The 20,591-nt window shown below is 42.1% G+C and overlaps 1 non-coding gene across 1 annotated transcript; it reads left to right on the forward strand.

Moving 5' to 3' along the window:
• Window positions 1–18,691: 18,691 nt before the first annotated feature.
• Window positions 18,692–18,810, forward strand: LOC126649595 (5S ribosomal RNA). The gene has a single exon (XR_007631077.1). It is a non-coding gene; the product is annotated as a 5S ribosomal RNA (ribosomal RNA).
• Window positions 18,811–20,591: the final 1,781 nt, after the last annotated feature.

A 20,591-nucleotide genomic window follows, 5' to 3' on the forward strand; every position in this document is an offset into this window, starting at 1 on the left:
CCTCTCCATTGATCATAAAGATAATGCAGTGATGACTAGCTTGGCAACAGATGTTTGTGTTTTAGAAGCTGATGTGCAGTGTTTCCTCTTTGTGATAAATGTCAGCATCCTCTGGGATTACTTTTGATGCACTATTGAGACTACCTGCTGCCCTATGATGAATGTCATGTTCAGACTCAGCTCCAAGGTACAAATGACACTGATGTTGTTTGGTCTTGAGTGCAACTTTTAGCTCCTATCTAATGTCTTCAGCAAACTTTGTGACTGAAAAGTTCCACGAGGTAGTTGACTACAAAGGACATTTTACAGCCATAACTTGTGTAAAAGGTGAGAAAACAAGACAAAAAGACTATTTTTGTGGTCCACATTAGTCAGCATTAGAGAGTTTTGAAAGCAATTAGCCTTGACTAAGGAGGATAAACAACAGAAGAACAGATCAAGTGAACAAGAAATTACCTTGTAGATTGTTGCAGCTTCTGAGATCCGTGTCCTTCCTACCCATCACATTCTGGTGTAGATCTCTCAAGAGATCCAGTTTTTTTCCCAAGTGTGGGCCATTGCCAATGCCAGGCAAAGTCCCTTTTCTAAATTAGCACAGATTATCAAATTTATTCATTGTTAGCTGCTTCACCAGAATGTTTTGGAAAACAGCATCTGTAGGATTGGCGTTATGCAGAGCCAAGATCTCTGGGTAGTATGAAAATGTCATACTCCTTTTCTCTCCGTTTTCAGTTTTGCAATCATTTATGATAAACATAAAACAAAGCACTCCTCACTCATTACGTCTTTCAGTAAAGAAGACCCAAGCCATTATCTCCTGGGTAGGTAGTGTAGAGGGTGTCTTGTAACATTGTGAAACACTGGATCTCAGCATAGCCAGATGCCTTAGGCTGAGAAAAATAACAGTCATGCCATCATAGCCTGTACAGCCCTTTGTGGGATACACATCTTCTTAAAGCAGTTAATCTCAAATCCTATTGATATCCTGATAGTCTTAGTACCACAGGAACCATTTACCCATGCCTTAAAGGGCAAGTTTAGTTTAACTAGAGGAAACAGGGAGATAAAATATTATCGTTTCATCCTGATTAAAAAAACCCCACATCTCAGATATAATTTTAATGGAGTGGGAGGATGAGTATGTTTAAAGAATCATATCCATTTGGCTGAATTAATAATTGAAATTAAATTTCTGATATAATTAAGCAGGAAAGATGAAATCATATTGAGAAGCAAATACTATATTCAGAAAGACACTCGTGCATATATGCCATGAGAGAAAGATAAAGGGCTTCTTGATCATCATTTCAGTTTTTATCTGGGTTAAGTCTCACACAGATGACAGCTTTGCAGACCAGGACAAAAAAAAAAAAAAAAAAAAAAAACCAAAACCAAAAAAAACAAACAAAAAAAAAACCAAAAAAAAAAAAAAAAAAAACCAAACCAAAACAAACAGTAAACTGAAGTATAAAGGAGGAATATATATTTGGGTTTTATATCCACCTTGTGATTCTCTGTGCTGGACAGACTCAGCTCTGCCTGAGACCTGCTGGCCTTGAAATCATGTAATTGTGAGAGCAAAATTTCTGGTTATTCCAATGTCATCTTCTTCTTCCTCTGAGCCCATTGAAATCATATCTGAATATGAAAACAAGCAAACAAAGAAAAAAGTAAAAAACCCAACAACAAAAAAAAAAATGCTGAGAGGAAGTACAAAAGTACAAAGCCCAGAGGAAAAGCATTTTTATGTCTTCAGTTCAGCCAAGTCTGAAAGTCATGTATCGGATGTCCCAGTAGACTGACATTTTCTTACAAGTCACATACACCTCACTCAGCAGGAGTAGATCAGAACTGACTGACCCTGCTCTCTTGCCTCACAGTGCTCATGAACTGACTCAGTTTTTTAACAGGATCATTTTTGCTCTACATGAAAACACAGAGCAAACAGTTTTAGGGTTCGAGTTTTGCTTGTTGTCTAAAGGTCAGTTAGTGGGTTGATTGAATGGATTTCTTCATTATCCAGAGAGACAACTGCTCTAGACCTTACCTGCTGACCACACATGGAAGGAAAGATGGACCATGAGCCTGGAAGCAACTGAAGTACCTGTATGAGCTATTTTCAGAAACAGGTTTCTGAAAAGATGGATGTACCCTAAATTCTCTGGTACTCAGTTGAATCCCGCTGAGGAGTCATTGGGGGAGACACATGTTGACTTCAGTAGCAGCTGAATTGTGCCTTATTTTCCCACAGAATTATGATGGAGTATCCAAACTAACTACTGGTGCATTTTATATATACAGGCCTACAACCATTTAAAAATTAACATGATGAGAATATGAAGGGAAATAAAATACAATGTCCTGTGTTGTTACATTCACTTCCTGTGTCCCTGTACAGAGGGAAGACTGACTAGAAAGAGTTGTGTGTAGGAGCATGTTGGTCAGTCCAGCACAGGAGAAGGTGCCCACAGAGATGGAAGAATCTCTGTACTTGGAGATTTCCAAAACTCAGTTACACAAGGCCCTGAGAATCCTGATCTAACTTCAAAGACAGTTCAAAGATAACTTCCATGCTTTGAGCAGGAAGCTGAGCTAGATGATCTCCAGAGGACCATTCCAAGCTAAAAGTACCCATATAATGAGACTGCATAAAGCTGCTGAGATGTTTGAAAATGCAGCAGAATAGGAGAAACCTACTTGTTCTGAAAACAGAGATAAAATTTAAAAAAACAAAACCAAACCAAACCTACAAACATACAATCTTTCAAATTGTGTAGTTGTAATAATTGAAATTAGCATCTGTTCTTCTCATTCTATGCCCCAGTGCTACAGTAAAGAACACGTTTTCCTTTTTGCAGCTCTACAATTTCCTTTTTTCCTTCTTATTTTTGTCTCACCCTTCTATGTCCTTGTAGTATCTGTTTACTACCACGAGAAAACACACTGTGAGAAGTTACATCTCTTGCCATATTCTCCAGTCACTGAGCTTCATGAATTTGAGTCCTTAGTGCTACACTTCCACAGTGACACTTTCCTGTATACCCTGACCCAAATTTTCGAGGATATTTTGTGCCCACCTACCCCTTTAGGCAAGGCAGGCTGCCATGCAGGTGTTGCCAGCTCTTCCATAGCTCGGCCTATCACCCCAGTCTCTTGGACATTACATTTACCTGCTGCCGAGGTTTGACAAATCCACTGACAGAGACCCACAAAGCTTCAGGAAAGAGCCTCACACGGTGTGTTTGCCTTGAAGAGAGAGCTTTAGAAAATCCTGCTGGCACCTTTTGCTTACTATTGAACCAGCAGACAAGAGTCACTAAAGTTCTCTCTCCAAAAAGTATCAGACACTCTGTTATATATATATGGTAGGATGGAGGAATGTGGGCATAAAGGAGGGGTAGGAAGGGGACACTGAGAGTGTTGCACAGAAAGGACGACAAAAGACACCTAAGTATGTGACCTGGAAGGAAATGGAGGATAAAGCCCTGGCCAGGACGTGTCTGTGGCTCATGACCCAGTCATGTTCATAAATTCCCATCCCTGTAAGGAAAGATGGAGGTTCAAGGATGAAACTTCCTGGAAGATGGTCAGAAGGGCAAAGCTGAGCATGACCACATCTAAATATCTTTGAAGATTTGGTGATGTGTACACCCAGCAGCTGGACGGCCTCTGGCCGGGTGGGGAAGTGACCCAGCTCTCCATGGGCTGAGGTTTGTCCATAAGGCCAGCACTGTGCAAATCCTTGGGGACTGCTCAGGACTGAGCACTGTCTGATCTCCAGGTGTCTGATGCACCAGAGCTCCATGGTGGAGGTGCCAGCAGATGGCACGTGGAAATGAAGTACTTCCCATGAGCTGCTCTCAGAATACATCCAGAAAACAGGAAAGCAGGTTTAATTTCACACTAAAAGATTTTTATAATTTCATGGCTGTGAGAATAATGACATTATTGCATCCAGGATAATGGGGAAAAGAAAACAAATTTGGGTAGGATCATGAATCAGGTTTTTTTCATCAAATTCCAAGACTTCAGTGCGCAGGAGATGGAAAGAGATGGAAATTCTACTAAGCACACATTTCCTACTTTAGTCCAATGTCTAAAAGAGTACAAATCTGTCCAGAGAGGATGGAAAAAAATTAGGAATTATATTTGATTTTCAAGTGAAAAAATATTATTTAATTTTATTTTCCATGGAGGAAAGCTAGACGCAAAGAAAAACAAATCACAAAACTGAAAGTGGAACCAACTTTTGCTGGGGTAGATGAAGACAGCTGATCCAAATCACCAGAAGACCAGTGACACAGCTGGAACTGGACAGTGACCTCCCACATCCACCTAATTCTGTCTCCCACGTGTCTCTTCTTTATCAGTTCTCCTCCCTGGCTCAAAAACATTTTGTTCAGTTATTAGTTCCTAGAGAACTGTTCACCTGCCATATCACTTTTCAGAATTATGTGTGAGATATAAATGAGAAAATATGTATATTATGCCTCTGTACCAGAAAGGGAAGCTGCTTGTGCAGTCTTGCTTCCACAATCCACATTTTCCAAACATGCACCTTTGCCTGTTTCATAGGATGATCCATCTTTTTCCCTCTGCTCCCTTTCTGAGCATTTCATTGCCTTTCACCTAAACTTTTGCTGATTTCCTTCAAAAGCAAGAAAAAAAGAAAAAAAACGTAGACATTTTTAACAACTGAATTTTCTGGCCAAAGAACACAATGTTTCAAACTAAAGTAAGGAGCAAATTTCACAAGTTTCAGCATCTCAGTGAACGTGAGATACTGCTGACTGAAAGAAATGAAGATGTAAGAAACTCCGTGCTGTGAATGAAGTTTATTGGCATTCTGTCCCTGCTGAACTTTCAGCCCTGGCAAATAATGAGCTCTTGTGTCCATGGTGATACATGAGGGATTAATTTGGTCTTTCTTGCTAGTTTATAATGCTGTGTACAAAGATTGTGTACAGACAAAGACTGAAGCACACAGTTTAGCTGAGCTATGGATTTATTGCCCATCTCAGAGACATGGCCCCTGCAGTGCACATTTGGTAGGGAAGGACCATGGCCTTCTCCTTTTCCCACAAACTCTGTGTCAAGGGCACAAGGATATCAGCATTGCAAATTTCATCTAATGGGCTGTAAGAGGAGCAAGAAGGAAGACGAAGGAGGAAAAAAGTTAGCTCTAGAGTTGAGCAGTTCCCCGAGTAGTGCCTGAGAAACACAAGGGCACCATTCTTATTTGCCCCTGTGGCATTTGTGTAACACAATTCATGCATCACGCTGGGAGTTTGGGTCTTGAGCTCAGGACTAGGGCTTCAGAGGTGGGGCAAGTGACCTGAGTCCTGATTTCAGGATATTGTGTGCTGCCAGTTCTCTTCATGGACCTCACTCACTCAACCTTAATATTCTTCCATGGTGGGTCATTCCCAGGGCTTGCTTGATGCAATATCCCATTTTTTTTCCGTAAAAATCCTTTGTGTCTAAGTCTATAAACTTGAATTAATATGTACCTATATCCTAGAAAACATAGCATCCATACTATTACCAGCATATTAATTGCTTCCACTAGCAGAATCCAGTTTCTCTTACACATTTCTTCTCTTCCAGCCTTGGAATATTTTCATGCTGCATTGAGGCAGACAAAAAAACTGCAGTACTCTGTAGAAAATGAAGGAAAATATTAATCTTATTAAACAAAAAGGCCCATGAAAATAGAAGAAAACTGTTCAAAAAATGACTCTGGTTAGTCGAGGTGCAACCTCACACAGTGAAATGCTGATATCGTTCTACTGACTTTAACTGAAATAAAAATAATTTGAGTGAAATTCTAAATGGATTCAACAATCTTCCAGGAACTAATTTCTCATCTAGAATTATTCTCAAGTAAGTCCTTAATTTATCTTCATTCACCACTCTTTGGATAGGTGCATCACTGCCTTTTATTACACCAGAAGAGGGATCATGAAATATAACAATAATCAATCTTCTGCCTAACCTGTCACAAGTAACTCACTACCAATAGAAATGGGAGGCTGAGTTTGCATTGGAGACAGTCTTTGGAGGATACTGTTATGTGGTACATTTTATGTCAGATCTACAAAGTTCATTTAATGATTGAGATCTGACCTGAGGTCAGAATAAGACATAGAATTTAGATGACATGCAAATCCCACATTTGCCATTTTCTTGGTCTTTGAAGTGTCCAAGTTTTCTCTCTGAATCCTTACATGGGCTATTTTCTTGCTGTGTCCTCTGCTCAGATTCTGCATATAATAGTCCATAAGGTCACTCTGCATATAATGACACATTGAAGTAAAAAAGGTTTAGGAGTGTCCTTATACAATTCTGAAGTCCCGAGACAGCTTCCAAAATTCAATGTATTGTGCATACCTGTCATAGTGCTCCCAAAGCACCTATTAGTGGAAAGTTTTAAGAACAGCTTTATAGATCCACTGTGATTAACAATGGAGAAAAAGAAACTATTTTCTTGGACCATTTTCTTCCTTCTGCATGGCTGACTGCATTACATGCCTATGAAACATGGACAACAGAGCAAGTGGCTGGATCTGCCAGACTCTCCCACCTTTCTCCAAGCAATACAAGTCAGCAGGTCACATCACACCAGGCTAATTATTAAGGTGACTTTTGCAGTTAGACTACAAGGCCCCTGAGGTTACCCTGCTGCCCACAAATGAGGTCTCACCTGGAGCACTTGTATCCATTCAGAGTCAGTGACTCAGAAACAACAAAAAGGCCTTGAAATATATGTCAGCTTCCTATGAGGGAAAAAGGAGTAATACCCATTTCCATCCCAGGATGGGCAGAAGAAGAAGCAATCAAAGATACGTGGAAGAAGTTACATATTGATCAGAAAACACTTTCTGTGAGATCAATGTATGAGGAATTACCTACTTGCCTGCCCTGAAGGCAGAATCCTACTAATCTTACAATGTGCCTTACAAGCATGTCTCCCAGCACTTGTAAGTTCGCTCAGTCGTAACTGTTTGAGACAGAATTACCCAGCCAGAGGTTTAGCAAAATTTTTGGCCCAAAGAGGAACAAAATTTTGAGTTCTACCACTTCCCTTGGCTCTGTTGCTAACTTGGATGGAAGGATCTGATTTGTCAAAACCGCAGTCTTTGCTGTTCTCAACCGTCCAATCCAAATTGGAGGAGCTACTTTAAAAAACAAAATCAAAAACAAAACAAGAAAAAAAACCCCAAACCTTGGTGCATACCCAACAGAAACATTTGTATTTTGTAGTTTTCAAACAGAAAGACTCTGCATTTGGGGAATTGAGTTCAGTCCCTAGTGGTTCTTCAAATAAGTGATGTCTGATCAAGATTTGAAGTTCCTTCTATTGCTAATTTTGGTATTATGTGGAAGACTCACAAAGTGCCTTTAACGTGTCACATGTGGCTTTCTTTCCCCTGTAAACTAAATGAAAAAGTGATACAAGTGTGGCTACGTCTCCAAACACTGACTGAGATGAGGCAGTGCAGTCTATGTGAGGAGACAGAGATACCTGCTGAGGCAGTCATGCTGGGCCTGGGGAGTGGTTGCAGCAGCAACATAACACAGAAAATAAATTCCAAAGGAGTAAAGACCCAAGTGTTTTAGGGACTATCTAGCACAAAACTTTTCATTCCCTTGGACAAGTGAGGCATGTGCCAAGAGCAGACAAAAACAGAAGGGTGACTGGAGCTGGAAGCTGTCCTTCAGCTGCTGTAGAGGGACTTCTGTCTGGGAGCTGACACCAGGGAAAACTTCCTAATGAGCTGCCTTTTAAGCTCTGCAAGAGACACACTGACACTTGTCCTGGATGGCAGGTCCCAGTGGTACTGCCCATGAACATCTCTACCTTGCCTACTGTAGAGCCTTCCCACTTTACCAAGACCTGTAGCAAGGCAAGGCAAGGATGGGATACAAGACAGGTTCATTTCAACCAAGCCAAAGGATAGGTAGCTGCACTTCAAGTAGGGGAAAAGATTACAGAAAAGAAAGGCAGAAAAAAATTAACCCAACCTCATATAAATGAACCTTATTTCAGAAAAACTAACCCAACCTCAGATCCTACCTGTGCAGAACCATTCCTGCCTGGTAGTCACTGAGATGCCCCGAGGCTTTTCTCAGCTGGAGAGCAGAAAGGAGTTCAGGCATTGACACTCATCTCCCTGCATGCTGCTATTCGCTCTTGAACCCCAAATGGTTTGACCCCTGAGGTCTTAATCCTCACCAAGCACCTTCCCCATCCCTTCCAGTGTAGCTGTGACTCTGAGCTCTCTCTTTCTCCTCTTCTCTGTGATGGACCTCCTTTCCCTGCTGAATTTGAATTCTGCTTGCTGATTTTCCCCTGTAATAGGAAGGCAGCCTCAGTGGCTCAGATTGTTGTTATAGGGAACCATCTGCTCTAATACCTTGTCCTGTCATGTCTTTTGGAGACAGGTTTGGAGGTAAACATGGAAAGGTAACAGGAGCTCCCTTGTCCTCCCAGGCAGCCCCTCAGTTCTGTAGTCTTCTTAGGTTAAAACCTTGTTCTGAATTTGTATGACTCACCCATTTTAAGATGCGTTTATTGTACAGGCATCATATGAAATCCATGGCCCTACTGAGCTTTATCTCTCCACAGGGACCAAGAACCACATCACTAATGCAGAGCTTGGAGTTATCCAAACTGCTTGTTCCCACACCTGCCCATATATCTCTCAGAGAGGGCTTGCTGGGAAGTCAATATCTATTTATTTATTGTGCCATGGGGTATAGAGGGAGCAGCTGAAAGGTTTTTCATTACTTTGGTCACTACCAGAGAGCAAACTTTTTCCTTGATTTAAATAACTACAAAGGTACACTTTCAGAGTGCCTCAAACTCTTTGAAGGGTTATACCACCTCCCTGACTGTGACAGTGTGCATCCTCCTCCCCCTTTTCATGCTTGAGCAGTAGTGACCATTGGTGGTTGTGATGGCTGCATCCAGCTTACAGACAACAATATGATAGTTAAGGGCCAAGAGTCTTGCTCAGCAACTGAGGCCAATAAGTCTTGTTCAACAGCTGAGGGCTAGTTGGGTATACATCAACCCAAAATACAGTTGGTATGCAAATATGACTACAAGTCAATCACTTACTCCATAAATAGCAGACAGCCCAGAGTCCATTGAGTTCTCCTGCAGGGCAGCAGGATATATGCCAGGATATCCCCTTGAGTAGGGGCAATTCTCGAGGTTACTGCATGAGTCTGAGATGCCTTGCATGATAAACTTTGAAGTCTCAGCTAAGGGATATAAAGGATTGATTGTTCCCATATAACCCTTTAGACATAAACCATTGACTAAGTCTGAGACTTAGCCTGGATCCAGCTGCACCTAAACTCCCCTCAGAAAGGAGCTTAGAATGCAAAGGGTCCTTTCTGAACCTAATGACTCAACAGAAGTCTCCTTGACAGTTTTGTCTGACCCTGTCCTCTATACAGTAAACGACCAAGTGCACCTTGCCATCGAAACCTGTTAAACCACTGTCACATTTGCTATCAAACATTGTTAAATTGCTGATTTATATCAATAAACATATTGCTGCTTCTCTGTTACAAGTGAAATGCGTCATTCCACTCAGGACACTGATACAATGTCAGATTTTATTTATACTTACAGAAGTTGTAAGTATAAGTAATAAATATAAAGAACCAGTAGCATCCTGAGCTGCATTGGAAGAGTGTTGCAAAGAGGTAGAGGGAGGTGATCCTTCCTCTCTGCCCAGCATGAGTGAGACATTTCTGGGTGTTGTACCTGGTCACAGGCTCCCCGTACCAGAGACATGGACATACTGGAGCAAATCCATGAAGATGATTAAGGGCTGAAACATCTCTCTGGAGCTGGGACTGTCCAACTTGGAGAAGATGAGGGTTGGGGATCTTATCTGTGTGTATTGATATGGAGAAGGAATAGAGAAGACAGAGCCATGATGTTTCAGTGGAACCCAGTGACAGGACAAGACACACAGGACACAATTGAGAACCATTTCTTCATTTACAGGGTCTCCCAATTCCATGAACAGCACAGGGAGTTGTTAATCATAGTTTAAAGACTGCTTTAAAGGAATCATAAGCAGCTTCTTAATGAGGGCATATAGAACCCACTGTGAACACAGTGAGATATGTGAGCAGGAAGGACACTGAGGTCCCTCCACACTCAGCCATTCCTCTTGTGCTGGGGGCAACTCATCTATGTCCCACCAGCAAATTTCTCCTTTTCTTCAAAAATCAGTTTACAAAAAGGGAATTTCCATGCAGCAAGTGTGCTCCCTAAAATTACTGACCACACAGAAATCCTGTCTCTATCCCCTGTGCTCACTGAAGGCAGGCAGCTCACTAGGAAGAGTCTTTCCTTGGAAATTCTCCTTACAGAGACCTTAAAAGACCTTTCAGGTACAAGTGTTACCATACAGACTTGATTTATTTCTTCAATCTGATTCCACCAGTGTTAAAGCAGCCACTTCCATTCTCAGTAGCCACACAGGGGCATTGAACACAACCCACCATCTTAACTACGTACTCTTCAGGTCTTCAGAGTGGATGTAAATCTTTTCTGAAGACAATATGATGGGTTATGGGAAGGTATTCCTTGAATTAACATGATATTCAAACAGTAGCAAAGTATACATCATTCACACACACACACACACACACACACACACACACACACATGTTTCTGCTGATATACTACTGTATAAAAATCCAAATCCTAAAAATCCTAAAATCCAAATTCTTCTTAATTTTCTCAAAAAATTTACAAAATCTTACAAAAATTATAAGACTTCTGCAAATATGAGTCTTTGAATTAAAATTCTAATTTTATTGCAAATGAGAAATCAGTGGCTCTGTAACAATATTGCTTTCATGGTGCATGATTCTCTTCTCTCTGATAAACTCTCTGTGCTCCACATTTTCTACACTATCTTGCCTTCTCTTTCCTCAGGTGACATCTACTTCAGCACCTTCCTCTCCATCCTATTAGTATCTTTCCACTTGAGAGGCATCAACAACATTTCCTTCGACAACTGTCTGATACACAGCTCATCAAGCTGTGACAACGTTTCTCTGCTGTCACGTGCCTGTGAAGCTTCCTGCTTCTATTGCAGATCTGAAGAAGCTCTTGTGTGCCCAAAAACATGCTTAATTATTTTTGCTCTGGGAGATCTAAAAAGAGATGCTGTCCTAACTTCCATGCCTTGTCCTCATTAAATAATTTTTATTAATCTTTTATTTTTAAAGAAATGTTTACAAAGGGATTTGGTTTAGTATGCCAGAATGACTCAGCTCAGTGCTGCCATTTGTAGTATAAGGAGTGATGCATTTGCATCACCAAGGTCCTCATTAGGCCAGGTGGATTTAGAGTCCCTGCAGTGTGGTAACTGCACTGGCAAAACAGCTTTTCTGCTGAAGGACTTACTCTAAAAATATAACCGCATATAACTGTGAACTACTTCTTCTACAAACAGGAAATGAGGGAAAAGGAACAGATGGTAATACTCTGTGTAAGTCACTCAAATTTTGCCCTTTAATAAAACCCATCACTTTATGCTTTACCAGTTGGGTTATGGCAGGCCAATATACAAAATTCTGGCAAGTTATGATGAGATGAGGCACTTCAGGTATGAGTCTGCTTCATTTCAGTTAACAATAAGAGGTGATCAGGGAAAGCACAGCACAAGATTATGGACAAAAATAGATATCTCAATAAAAATATAGTGAAAATGGCAGATGTTGAAAATCACAAATGATGTGCTAGAATCTTCACAACCTCATTCATATTCTCCATTTTTATTCTTTTTCAAACTGAAATGTTATTCATTCTTTTGCCACAGCTGAAAAATTATTCGATTAGACTATTTCCCAGCTTTTCCAATAAAAGACTGAAATCAGAAAAATAGGAAGGCAGTAGGTTTTTCTGTTGTTGCCCAGCTTGCCTCTGCTGAGCTTTCTCGTTGTTAACCCAGCCCCAGCTCATAACCATGATGATTTAACTGGTAGGTTTGTTGAAACAGGTTGTTCTGGGTCCCTGCTACAACATAACCTGAACTCAGGAGATCTCTCTCCACTGTCACTCCAAATTGCATTATTGGGTGCTGTATAGTCCTTTTTCCAGCATTGAAATGTTCCTGACTAAAAGGGTTCAATTCCATAGCCACTGACTGCTAAAATGCTTCATGGCATCACCTGCCCCACCTCAGTATGTCCAATAAGGTGTTATTTGCAGCAATAACTCATCCCCAGGCTTGGATAAGCATCTGCAGATCTCCTGGTGATGATGGGCTGGTGAGATCTTCACGTCAGGTCCTGCAATATGGGGTGGTAGGGTGAGCACAAGCAGCTGACTATCCTGCTTATGGTCTGCCTCCCAGTGCCTGCACCACCTTACCACTGCACACAGGGCATCTCATGTGGGTCCTACCCTGATGTCTCCAAGGTGATGTTTCTACATGCCACCCACAGCTTCAGAGCTGCAGCCGGTGAGCCTGGATGGGGGAAATTGACCTCCAGGGCTGCAGTTGCAGTGCAGGAGTTTAGAGAAGCTTTTTTTTTTTAGAGAGGCTTGTTGTGGGCTTTTTTCCCCCTTAGCCCCCATCTTGAGTCAGGCACAAAAAACATCTGAAAATGTGAAATACTGAAGCTACTTACAGCTTTTTTATAATGGAGCATGTGATCACAGTGCCTCTTTCTTTACTGTGTGTTTTGTTTCTTCCAACATACAAATCCATGAGAAGCACATGTATTTGAAGAGAAAGCAGAGGTTTTCTCCAAAGCTTTCTGCAGCAAAGTTACTTACTCTCAATCTGTTGGCTCTTTGAAATCTAGCAATCTCAAGCTACACACACATCAGAAACACAACTCCCACCATGTCCATCAAGAGCAGTGCAGCTTCCCTGTGTGATGCTTTGGGAGAGTCATTTCAGATTATTGTTTAAACTGTGCTGGGGATGATTGACCACACAAATCATATTGTCAGTTAATTAATTGAGCATGAATGCTTTGGTGTAACAGCGTCTCAGGAGCTCTTCTCTGATAGTGTGTCTCATCATCAGAGCTTTGCAAGGTGTGAGCAGGACACATTTCATCTGCACACAGCTCATCACACACCTTGCAGCTGCACACGTTCCCCACTCAGCTTGCTTCCCTTTCAGTGAAGCATGTGGTAGCAAGTAAAGCAACCCACAAGGATTCCTGAGTAAAGACTTTAAAACCCTGGGATGAAATGGATTTTGATGGATTAAAAAAAGGAGATCACAGTCATGCATAATCATAAGTCAAGAGCCTGGTGCAAGCTCTAAGTTAATGTAATTATAAGCAGTGCAATCAAGGAGTTCTCACGTATGAAGTACTTGCCAGCTGCCCCAGGTTAAAATAATGTTTTTCACTTACAAGTTTGCCTTGTTCTCTCAAAAACATTGAAAAACCTCATACTGCCTGTTTTTTCTGAGACAGGGATCATCACTTATTTAACTCAGTTACAAGAGAATCTGCCAGAGGTTTTGAATCAACCATAGCCTTTGAAAAACTTGTAAACTATACTGAAATACCATCTGGCCCAGAAAGGTGAGATGAGACCAGATCATGTAGGGTTGAGCTATTGCTGTCAAACACTGAGCCCGATCACTGCTGAGAAGCCTCGGCAGCATCAGAGCTTGTCCTCAGCCATACATCCCACGGGGCACCTTGGTCCAGCTGATAAGTCTGCTCCTGTCATGTTCAAGCTGCTCTGAAACCCAGAGGTAGCAGGACCAGCTGTGGAATTTGGAGTTGGTTCCTCCTCTGTGATTCTGCTGTGGGTTGGGATACACATGAGCTGGATTCCAAATCAGGGTTTGATTTGTGCTGCCAAACCTTCTTGTAAAATGCACTTTCTGGAGCTCATTTTTACTTATGTCTAAGCAGGCTGCAAGTTTCCCAGTCCCAAGGACTGCAGAGTTGTGAACCACCTGCTTTTATGGTTTAATTTACAGCCAATAAGTGAAGAAAGTCAATAATACAGGCTTGGTAAATAATATGCTGTGAGAATTTGCACCACATAAAACAACGAAGAAACCAGTTAAACCATGTGTGTCTGCTTTTTTTTTTTTGCTGGTGGAAGAAGAGTTTATTGCATTGCTTTTTAAAATGAGGTTGCTTTCTTCCAAAGAGGGAATTACTTGTCTGCTCTTTCAGTACTGAGAACAGGTGGCACAGGGGAGAAGAAGCAGGAATTTTAGGAGGTGGCTTGGCAATGGCAAATGTTTAATTTTAGCAGTGAGTGAAAGCTAGTTTGGAAATCTTGTCTTGTGATCAGGGACTGCAGGGAGAGCCTTGAAGAATGCAGAGGAGAAGTTTGAAGGCAGGGAGTCACCCAAAGGTAATCAACAGATAGGATTCATATCACACACTGCTTGTCCTTCAGCCCTGGTCGATGGGATCAATTAACAAAGCAAGCCATCATCAACAGGGCTTGTTAAATATCACAACCATTCCAAGACCAGACTCAAATAGCTAACAGATATTTCTCTTTCCAGGTGTCAGTCCCCCAACCTCTCTGGGAGTCCCCAGGAGCATCCTAAGGGACTTTCTCATGAAAAACTTCCTTGCAAGGGGAGCAAAACAAATGGGAGTTAAAAAAAGTCAAACCTTTTTGAGAAGCTACTGAAATGTAAGTGATGGCAGCAGCCAGTGTTAAGGTTTGTGTGTGGCAAGACCATTTTCTTGCTATGAATAAATTAGCATATCAGAACACTAACCAAGTGGAACAACCTTTCAGGCAGGTATTAGACCTTTCTTATCCTGTGCCTCAAAGAGGTTGCATTTCTGGCATAAGCAGTAGAGTGTCTGGAGACTGACACACAGCCAGATGCCACAGGGAATTCAGTCAGCATCCCAGTGACTACAGGTGCAAGTGATCTACAGGGGCAGCTTTCCTCTTCGGCCCCAATAGGAAGAACACCTTGGATAACCTAATGCTTGCTGGGAAATAATTTGCCCAGTGTAGTAAGAAAAGGAATTGGCAAGGGGAAATTCAGCTGCACAAGGTCACATACTCTGGAGTATGTTTGTGGAACAGGTCCCCAAGGACTGATGCAAAAACTCAGCTGCTGCTGGGTGGACAGAAGGCCTTGATGGCTTCAACCTGACACGGAAAGATCAAGTTCTCATCAGTCTATGCTTCCCTATTCCTAAATCCTGCTGACCTCTCAAATCACTAAATGGAAACACTAAAACAAATCTGTAAAATTTCAGCCCCCAAAGCAAAGGTGATGTGGGGGAAAGTGAGGTTCTTGGAAACAGAGGTGCTTTGTCTCTTGACTCAAAGAATTATAATGGGCTGTAATTGAATTTGAACTACAAACATGGTTGTTCCCTAACTTTCCCTTTTTAGCTGCTTGCACAATCTGTGTTTTTACAAACCAAAACTGCCCTGACCAAAGCATGTGGAGCCAGTAAAAATTGTTCAGCCTTTCCATCTTTTCTTTCTTCATCACAGATGTTTCAGAAAAAAATATGCTGACAAAGCATCCCACCTTCACTTTTCAGTCTGAAAAACCTTTTGTGTCCAAAACTCCACCAACTTGATGAGCTAATAAATTCCTATTTTTTGTGCACATGTGTTGGCCCCACATTGCAAAGGTCTGTGGTGGGAAGTGACCATCAGCAGTGAGAGATGTTAACCCAGGATCACACAGACAGCACTGCAGAAGGCAGATATTCAACTCTGGTTAAGTGTCTATCGTGCCCCTGGGAGGCAAAATTAGAGTGCTTGGCTTTGAAAAGCATTCTCCATATTTGTCACATTTTACACACATAAGTGCTCCTCACAAATAGCTACTCCAACTCCTTTTGCCAAGAACACAGAGACCTGGCCATGGTACATCAAAATCCAGCTTCCAGATCCATCAGCAAAACCCAGAGATGCTCATGGTGTATCTGTGTAAGCTGTAACCCAGCAGCATTCAATCAAAGCAGAGCTTGGGACATGCAAACCATTTCCAAGTGAAGATATTGAAGGAGAAGAAATGTGATAACTGAGCAGAATAAGATGACTCTCACTACTCCTTTTAATAATGGGTTGGTCTTATTATCACAGTTTGCTTAATATATTGACTTTACTGCACTGTATGCACTGCAGTTGTGTTCCAAGGCACTAAAATAGCCTTGGAAGCTGCTGTAGTGCAGCAGTTTCGCACAAGCTGTGTGTGTGCATCCATCTGCACCGTGGGTACCAATTCCAGAGAGCCAACAGCTGAAGGCAAATCTGCTCTCTTGGGTCAAACTATTCACACACCAAGAGCCAAGAGCATAATGATGGTGTCAGGAGGCATTTGAAAAGTGTTTTGTTAAGTGCTTTGGTGAGGTTTTATTGCTATGGCTAATTAAAAGTTCATCACAAGCACTAAACACAGCCAGTGTTTATTAGATGTACAGTCATATTGACAGGCCAATGCTTTGTCAGTATATCAGAACTGTGTGCTTGTTTCTGGAGAGGATTAACTATTGCTTATCTGTCAGGAAAAAGAAACCTCACTAACAAATAAGTAAACAAAAAAATAAATCCTTGTCTCTCATGATGTATCAGCAGCCTTTGGAATTGCATTTTGTTCTTTTTCTAATGTTTTCCTGAAATCTGGCATGTAAATTGCAGTGCATAATGTCATGTAACAATATGCTTTGGGCATGACAAACCTATCAGGATTTCCTCGAGCCTCATATCTGTCCCTTGGCCCAGGGGGAGCTGTAACCACTGCTCCTGGGTGCAAGGTTGCTTTGATCCAGGATGAAGGATTGAGAGGCAGCTGGACCAGCTGTAGCCACTTAGGCTGCAGGTAGCAAAAGTGCGTGAAGGATAATTCTGAGATTATCAGATGTCCATCCTGAAGTATCCCAGGGTGGCTGACTGCCCTGGTTCAGGGACTGAGGGCACAGAGACACCCTTCTGGCTGAGAACTACAGAGAACAACAAAGAACCGGAGGAAAAGGAATCCACTGAAGGAACTACCACCAGTACAACTATAATGTTCAACCATCCTACCTAACAATCTAGACATCTGAAGAGTTCTTGGTCTCTATTTTTTTATATTTCTACATATATTACAGTATTTCCCAGTTTCCAATGATTCTCAATTTTGCCTACTATTGGATACCAAATTTCTGTACATGCCTGTCTAAAACGACGTTTAGGGAAGAAGTCTCACAGCACCTGCAGATATCACCTGCAGGTCTGCCGTGTTTTCAGTGCCTGACTAGCAAGGGAAAATGCAGTCTGCACCTGGACACATAAATTGAAGATGGTTTCCCTCCCATCTGTCAGCCTCCCCTTAACTCCGATTTCTGAGCCAGTAGTTGCCTGCAGCCACACTTGTGGCTTTCCAGTTGCTCTCTGGCAGGAACAATGGTGCTTGGAAAAGAGTATCAGCCACCATCACAGCAAAAGGAGGAGGCATTGTTCTCCTGCTCCGGCGGGTCAAGCACAGCCCTTTTGAGGAGCTGTGATACGAAATACATTCTGAGCTGTGATGAGCAGGTAACTCTGAAAGAACAGCATGTTGGAATTAGCCAGTTAATGAGCTGTCAGTGTTATCACAGAGAGTTCAGCCAGGGCCACTCTTCAGTCAGAGGGAGAGAGAGAACAGCCAGAGATCTTGCCAGCTCATTCTTAATGAAGGCAGCCTCTGTTACTGAGGAGGAGTCCTGGAGCCACGGCAGAGGCATCCAGGAAGCAGACACACAGTTTCTGCTCATTAATGTAGCTCTCAGTAGTCTCCATGCCTGCTTACTGAAGTGATTAAAAGAGAGGCAGTCTGGAAGATTTTTATAAGTTTTCCTTTCTCTATCAGAAATATACGAAAATTTGTTTGTTTGCTTTTGAGACAGGGATTAATTAGGAAGTGGAAAGGAGAGGCGATTGTCATACACCAAATGTCTGGGAGGCTGGAACCAGATCCTAGGTTGAGCTTTTTCGCAGTCACAAATAGCTGATAGAAAATGTATAAATTAGTCTGAAAGGAGACAGTGCTCTGCACTTAGGAGCCGACAGCGAGCAGGCTATTCAGCCAAGATCATAAATATCCCTTTGGAGCTCAGAGTCAGCACACAGAGCAATGAGGAGCTCTGCCTGGCAATCAAAAGCCATTTCTGTGACTAACATGTGGAGGAAACAAATCCCTTTATCACCTCATCAGGGAAGTTGTTTCTTCCAAATGTAAGTGATTTAAACTTAGTCATTAGTCACTATGAGACCAATCTGCTGGGCCCAGTGCAGTTTGCAGGCTGAGAATAAGGCACAGAATATTCTGCAGCAAGCAGGGAGGGCAGACCCCCTGCACACCCCCCAACCCCACTGGCTTCATGACCCTGACAAAACCACCTTACCAACAAACACCTGCAGAGTAACAGCAACTGCAATGTTACTCAATAATTCTGTGGTTTGTGGAACAATTCAGTGCACTGAGATGGCAACTGATTATATTCCATGTAGGATGGATACACCTGTGTCCTATCTATGTGGCCAGCATAAGAGTCGTGATAGTTAAACAAGAAAGCTCTAGGGAATCTTTAGGTGAGATATAAGCTTCAAAGACCTGGGTAATACCTTCTTTTTCTGATATGTCCCTAATATATCCTGGGTGGTAGTCACCACCTTTCTTTGCCTTGAAATGAAACTGGAAGTGGAGGGTGTGCTGTCTACGGCCACACCACCCTGAGAACGCCTGATCTCGTCTGATCTCAGAAGTTAAGCAGGGTCGGGCCCAGTTAGTACTTGGATGGGAGACTGCCTGGGAATACTGGGAGCTGTAGACTCTTCTAATTTTGGTTGACAATGTGGTGTTGAGTCAAAGGTTGGACTTGATGATCTCAGAGGTCTTTTCCAACCTAGTTTGTTCTGTGATTCTGTGACATCTTGCACTTACTGTGAGGTGCCAAGACTGGCTTGAGATGGTCTAACCCATGCAGAGTAAAAAGGAGGACCTCCAGGGGCTGGATGTAATGGTAGGGAGATGCCCCATTGTCGAAGCTTTAGATAAACTTCTATGATCACGTGAACATCAACCATAGTGCCCTCAAACCTTTTGAGCAAAAAAAACCCCAAAAAACAAAAAAAAACCAAAACCCAAAAACCGCAAAACAAAACAAAAACTCCACAACAACCAAAAAACCAACCAAACAAAAATCAACAACAACAAAACACAGTCTAAACAAAAAACACCCAGTGGGAGCACTGAGCTATTTCATGAGCTATTTGTGGTCAGAAACCTGTTGATAAAACTCCAAGTTGCAACAGCTGGCCTCAAAATTGAGCCAGCATAATTGTAGACTAACGTTGACTAACAGCTCAGGATAAGGATCTCTTCTTTTTGAGTGAAATTGGTAGGAGCTCTTGACAATAACAATAATCCTCGGAATAAAACTCCTTCTCTGTTAACCACAAAATCCATGTCACCATAAACTCACTTAAAATGCAAAACTATTATATCTGTCATCTCTATGAGTAGTCCAGCATTGAGTGCTGCTATATTTTGTCTCTTTAACACTTACTGACAGTCCTACCTGTCTACCTACTTTGCAGCCATCTGTGAGATCATCAAAAGATGTTTGATTCAGCTTTGTCCCATAAGACAATGCTATTCAGCTCAGCCTACACGTTTTGAATGTAGTGACAGGCAGTTTAAGAGTTTGCTTGCATTTGATCTGCATGATACCCTTTTTAGCCCAGACTGCAGGATTTTCCCAGGGCATTCAGTGACACAAGTGGCTCAGGAATGATCATGCTGCAGGGGAATGAAGACCCCAGGGGCAGCAGGCGTGAAGGAGATGGTGTTTTCCACTGGGATTCAAGGGACAAAGGGGGACAGGGTCTTTGTATGGTCCCTGCTCAGCCAGACAGAGAGCAGGACTTGGAGAAGGATGTAATTTCAGCTGTCTTGTCCTAGCAGTGATGCTGCTACTGTGTGCTTGCTGCTGGGGTCCAGAGCCAAGGCTTGGTACTGCAGTCATGCAGGAGAACCCTCTGGCAAGGACAGGGGGCTCAAGCCACAGTCCAGGGCTCCGCACAGTACAAGGCAGCAAGAGCAAACAAGCAGAGTAAGGACAGATGGATACAGCAGCTGCCATGCAGGATCAGGACCACTGACCTAACACACTGGAAAAAAATCAGATCCATTACCTTTCTGGCTGTCACAACGTGCTCTGCTTGTCAATATTGATGTCATGTCTCGCCTTTTGCACCAAAATAATTTGATTTGCTTTTCTTGGAGTTTTTAAATTGCGTTTCCAAAATTCATGATATTGTGAGACATATTAGGAGAAACAATATTTCCTTTTCTGTTTCATACAGGCTCAATTGCAAAATAGCACAGAATTGAAAGACAAGTGGTTTTGGAGGAATGCGTCACACATGCTGTGCAAGTAGAGAATTACCAGGTGAGGGCCCAATGCAGAGGGACAAGACACAAAGAGGGACTCGGGGGTGATCAGCACCTTTCCACATCATTGTCTTACATTGCTACATTTAGCTAGTCCAGATTCAACCATGTGCTCTAATTTCTTGGTCAAATTAAATACACTTCTCCAGGAAAATAGCC

The sequence above is a fragment of the Myiozetetes cayanensis genome, unplaced genomic scaffold (genome assembly GCF_022539395.1).
Source record: "Myiozetetes cayanensis isolate MyiCay16 unplaced genomic scaffold, myiCay2020 scf1, whole genome shotgun sequence".
NCBI classification, from domain to species: Eukaryota; Metazoa; Chordata; class Aves; order Passeriformes; family Tyrannidae; genus Myiozetetes; species Myiozetetes cayanensis.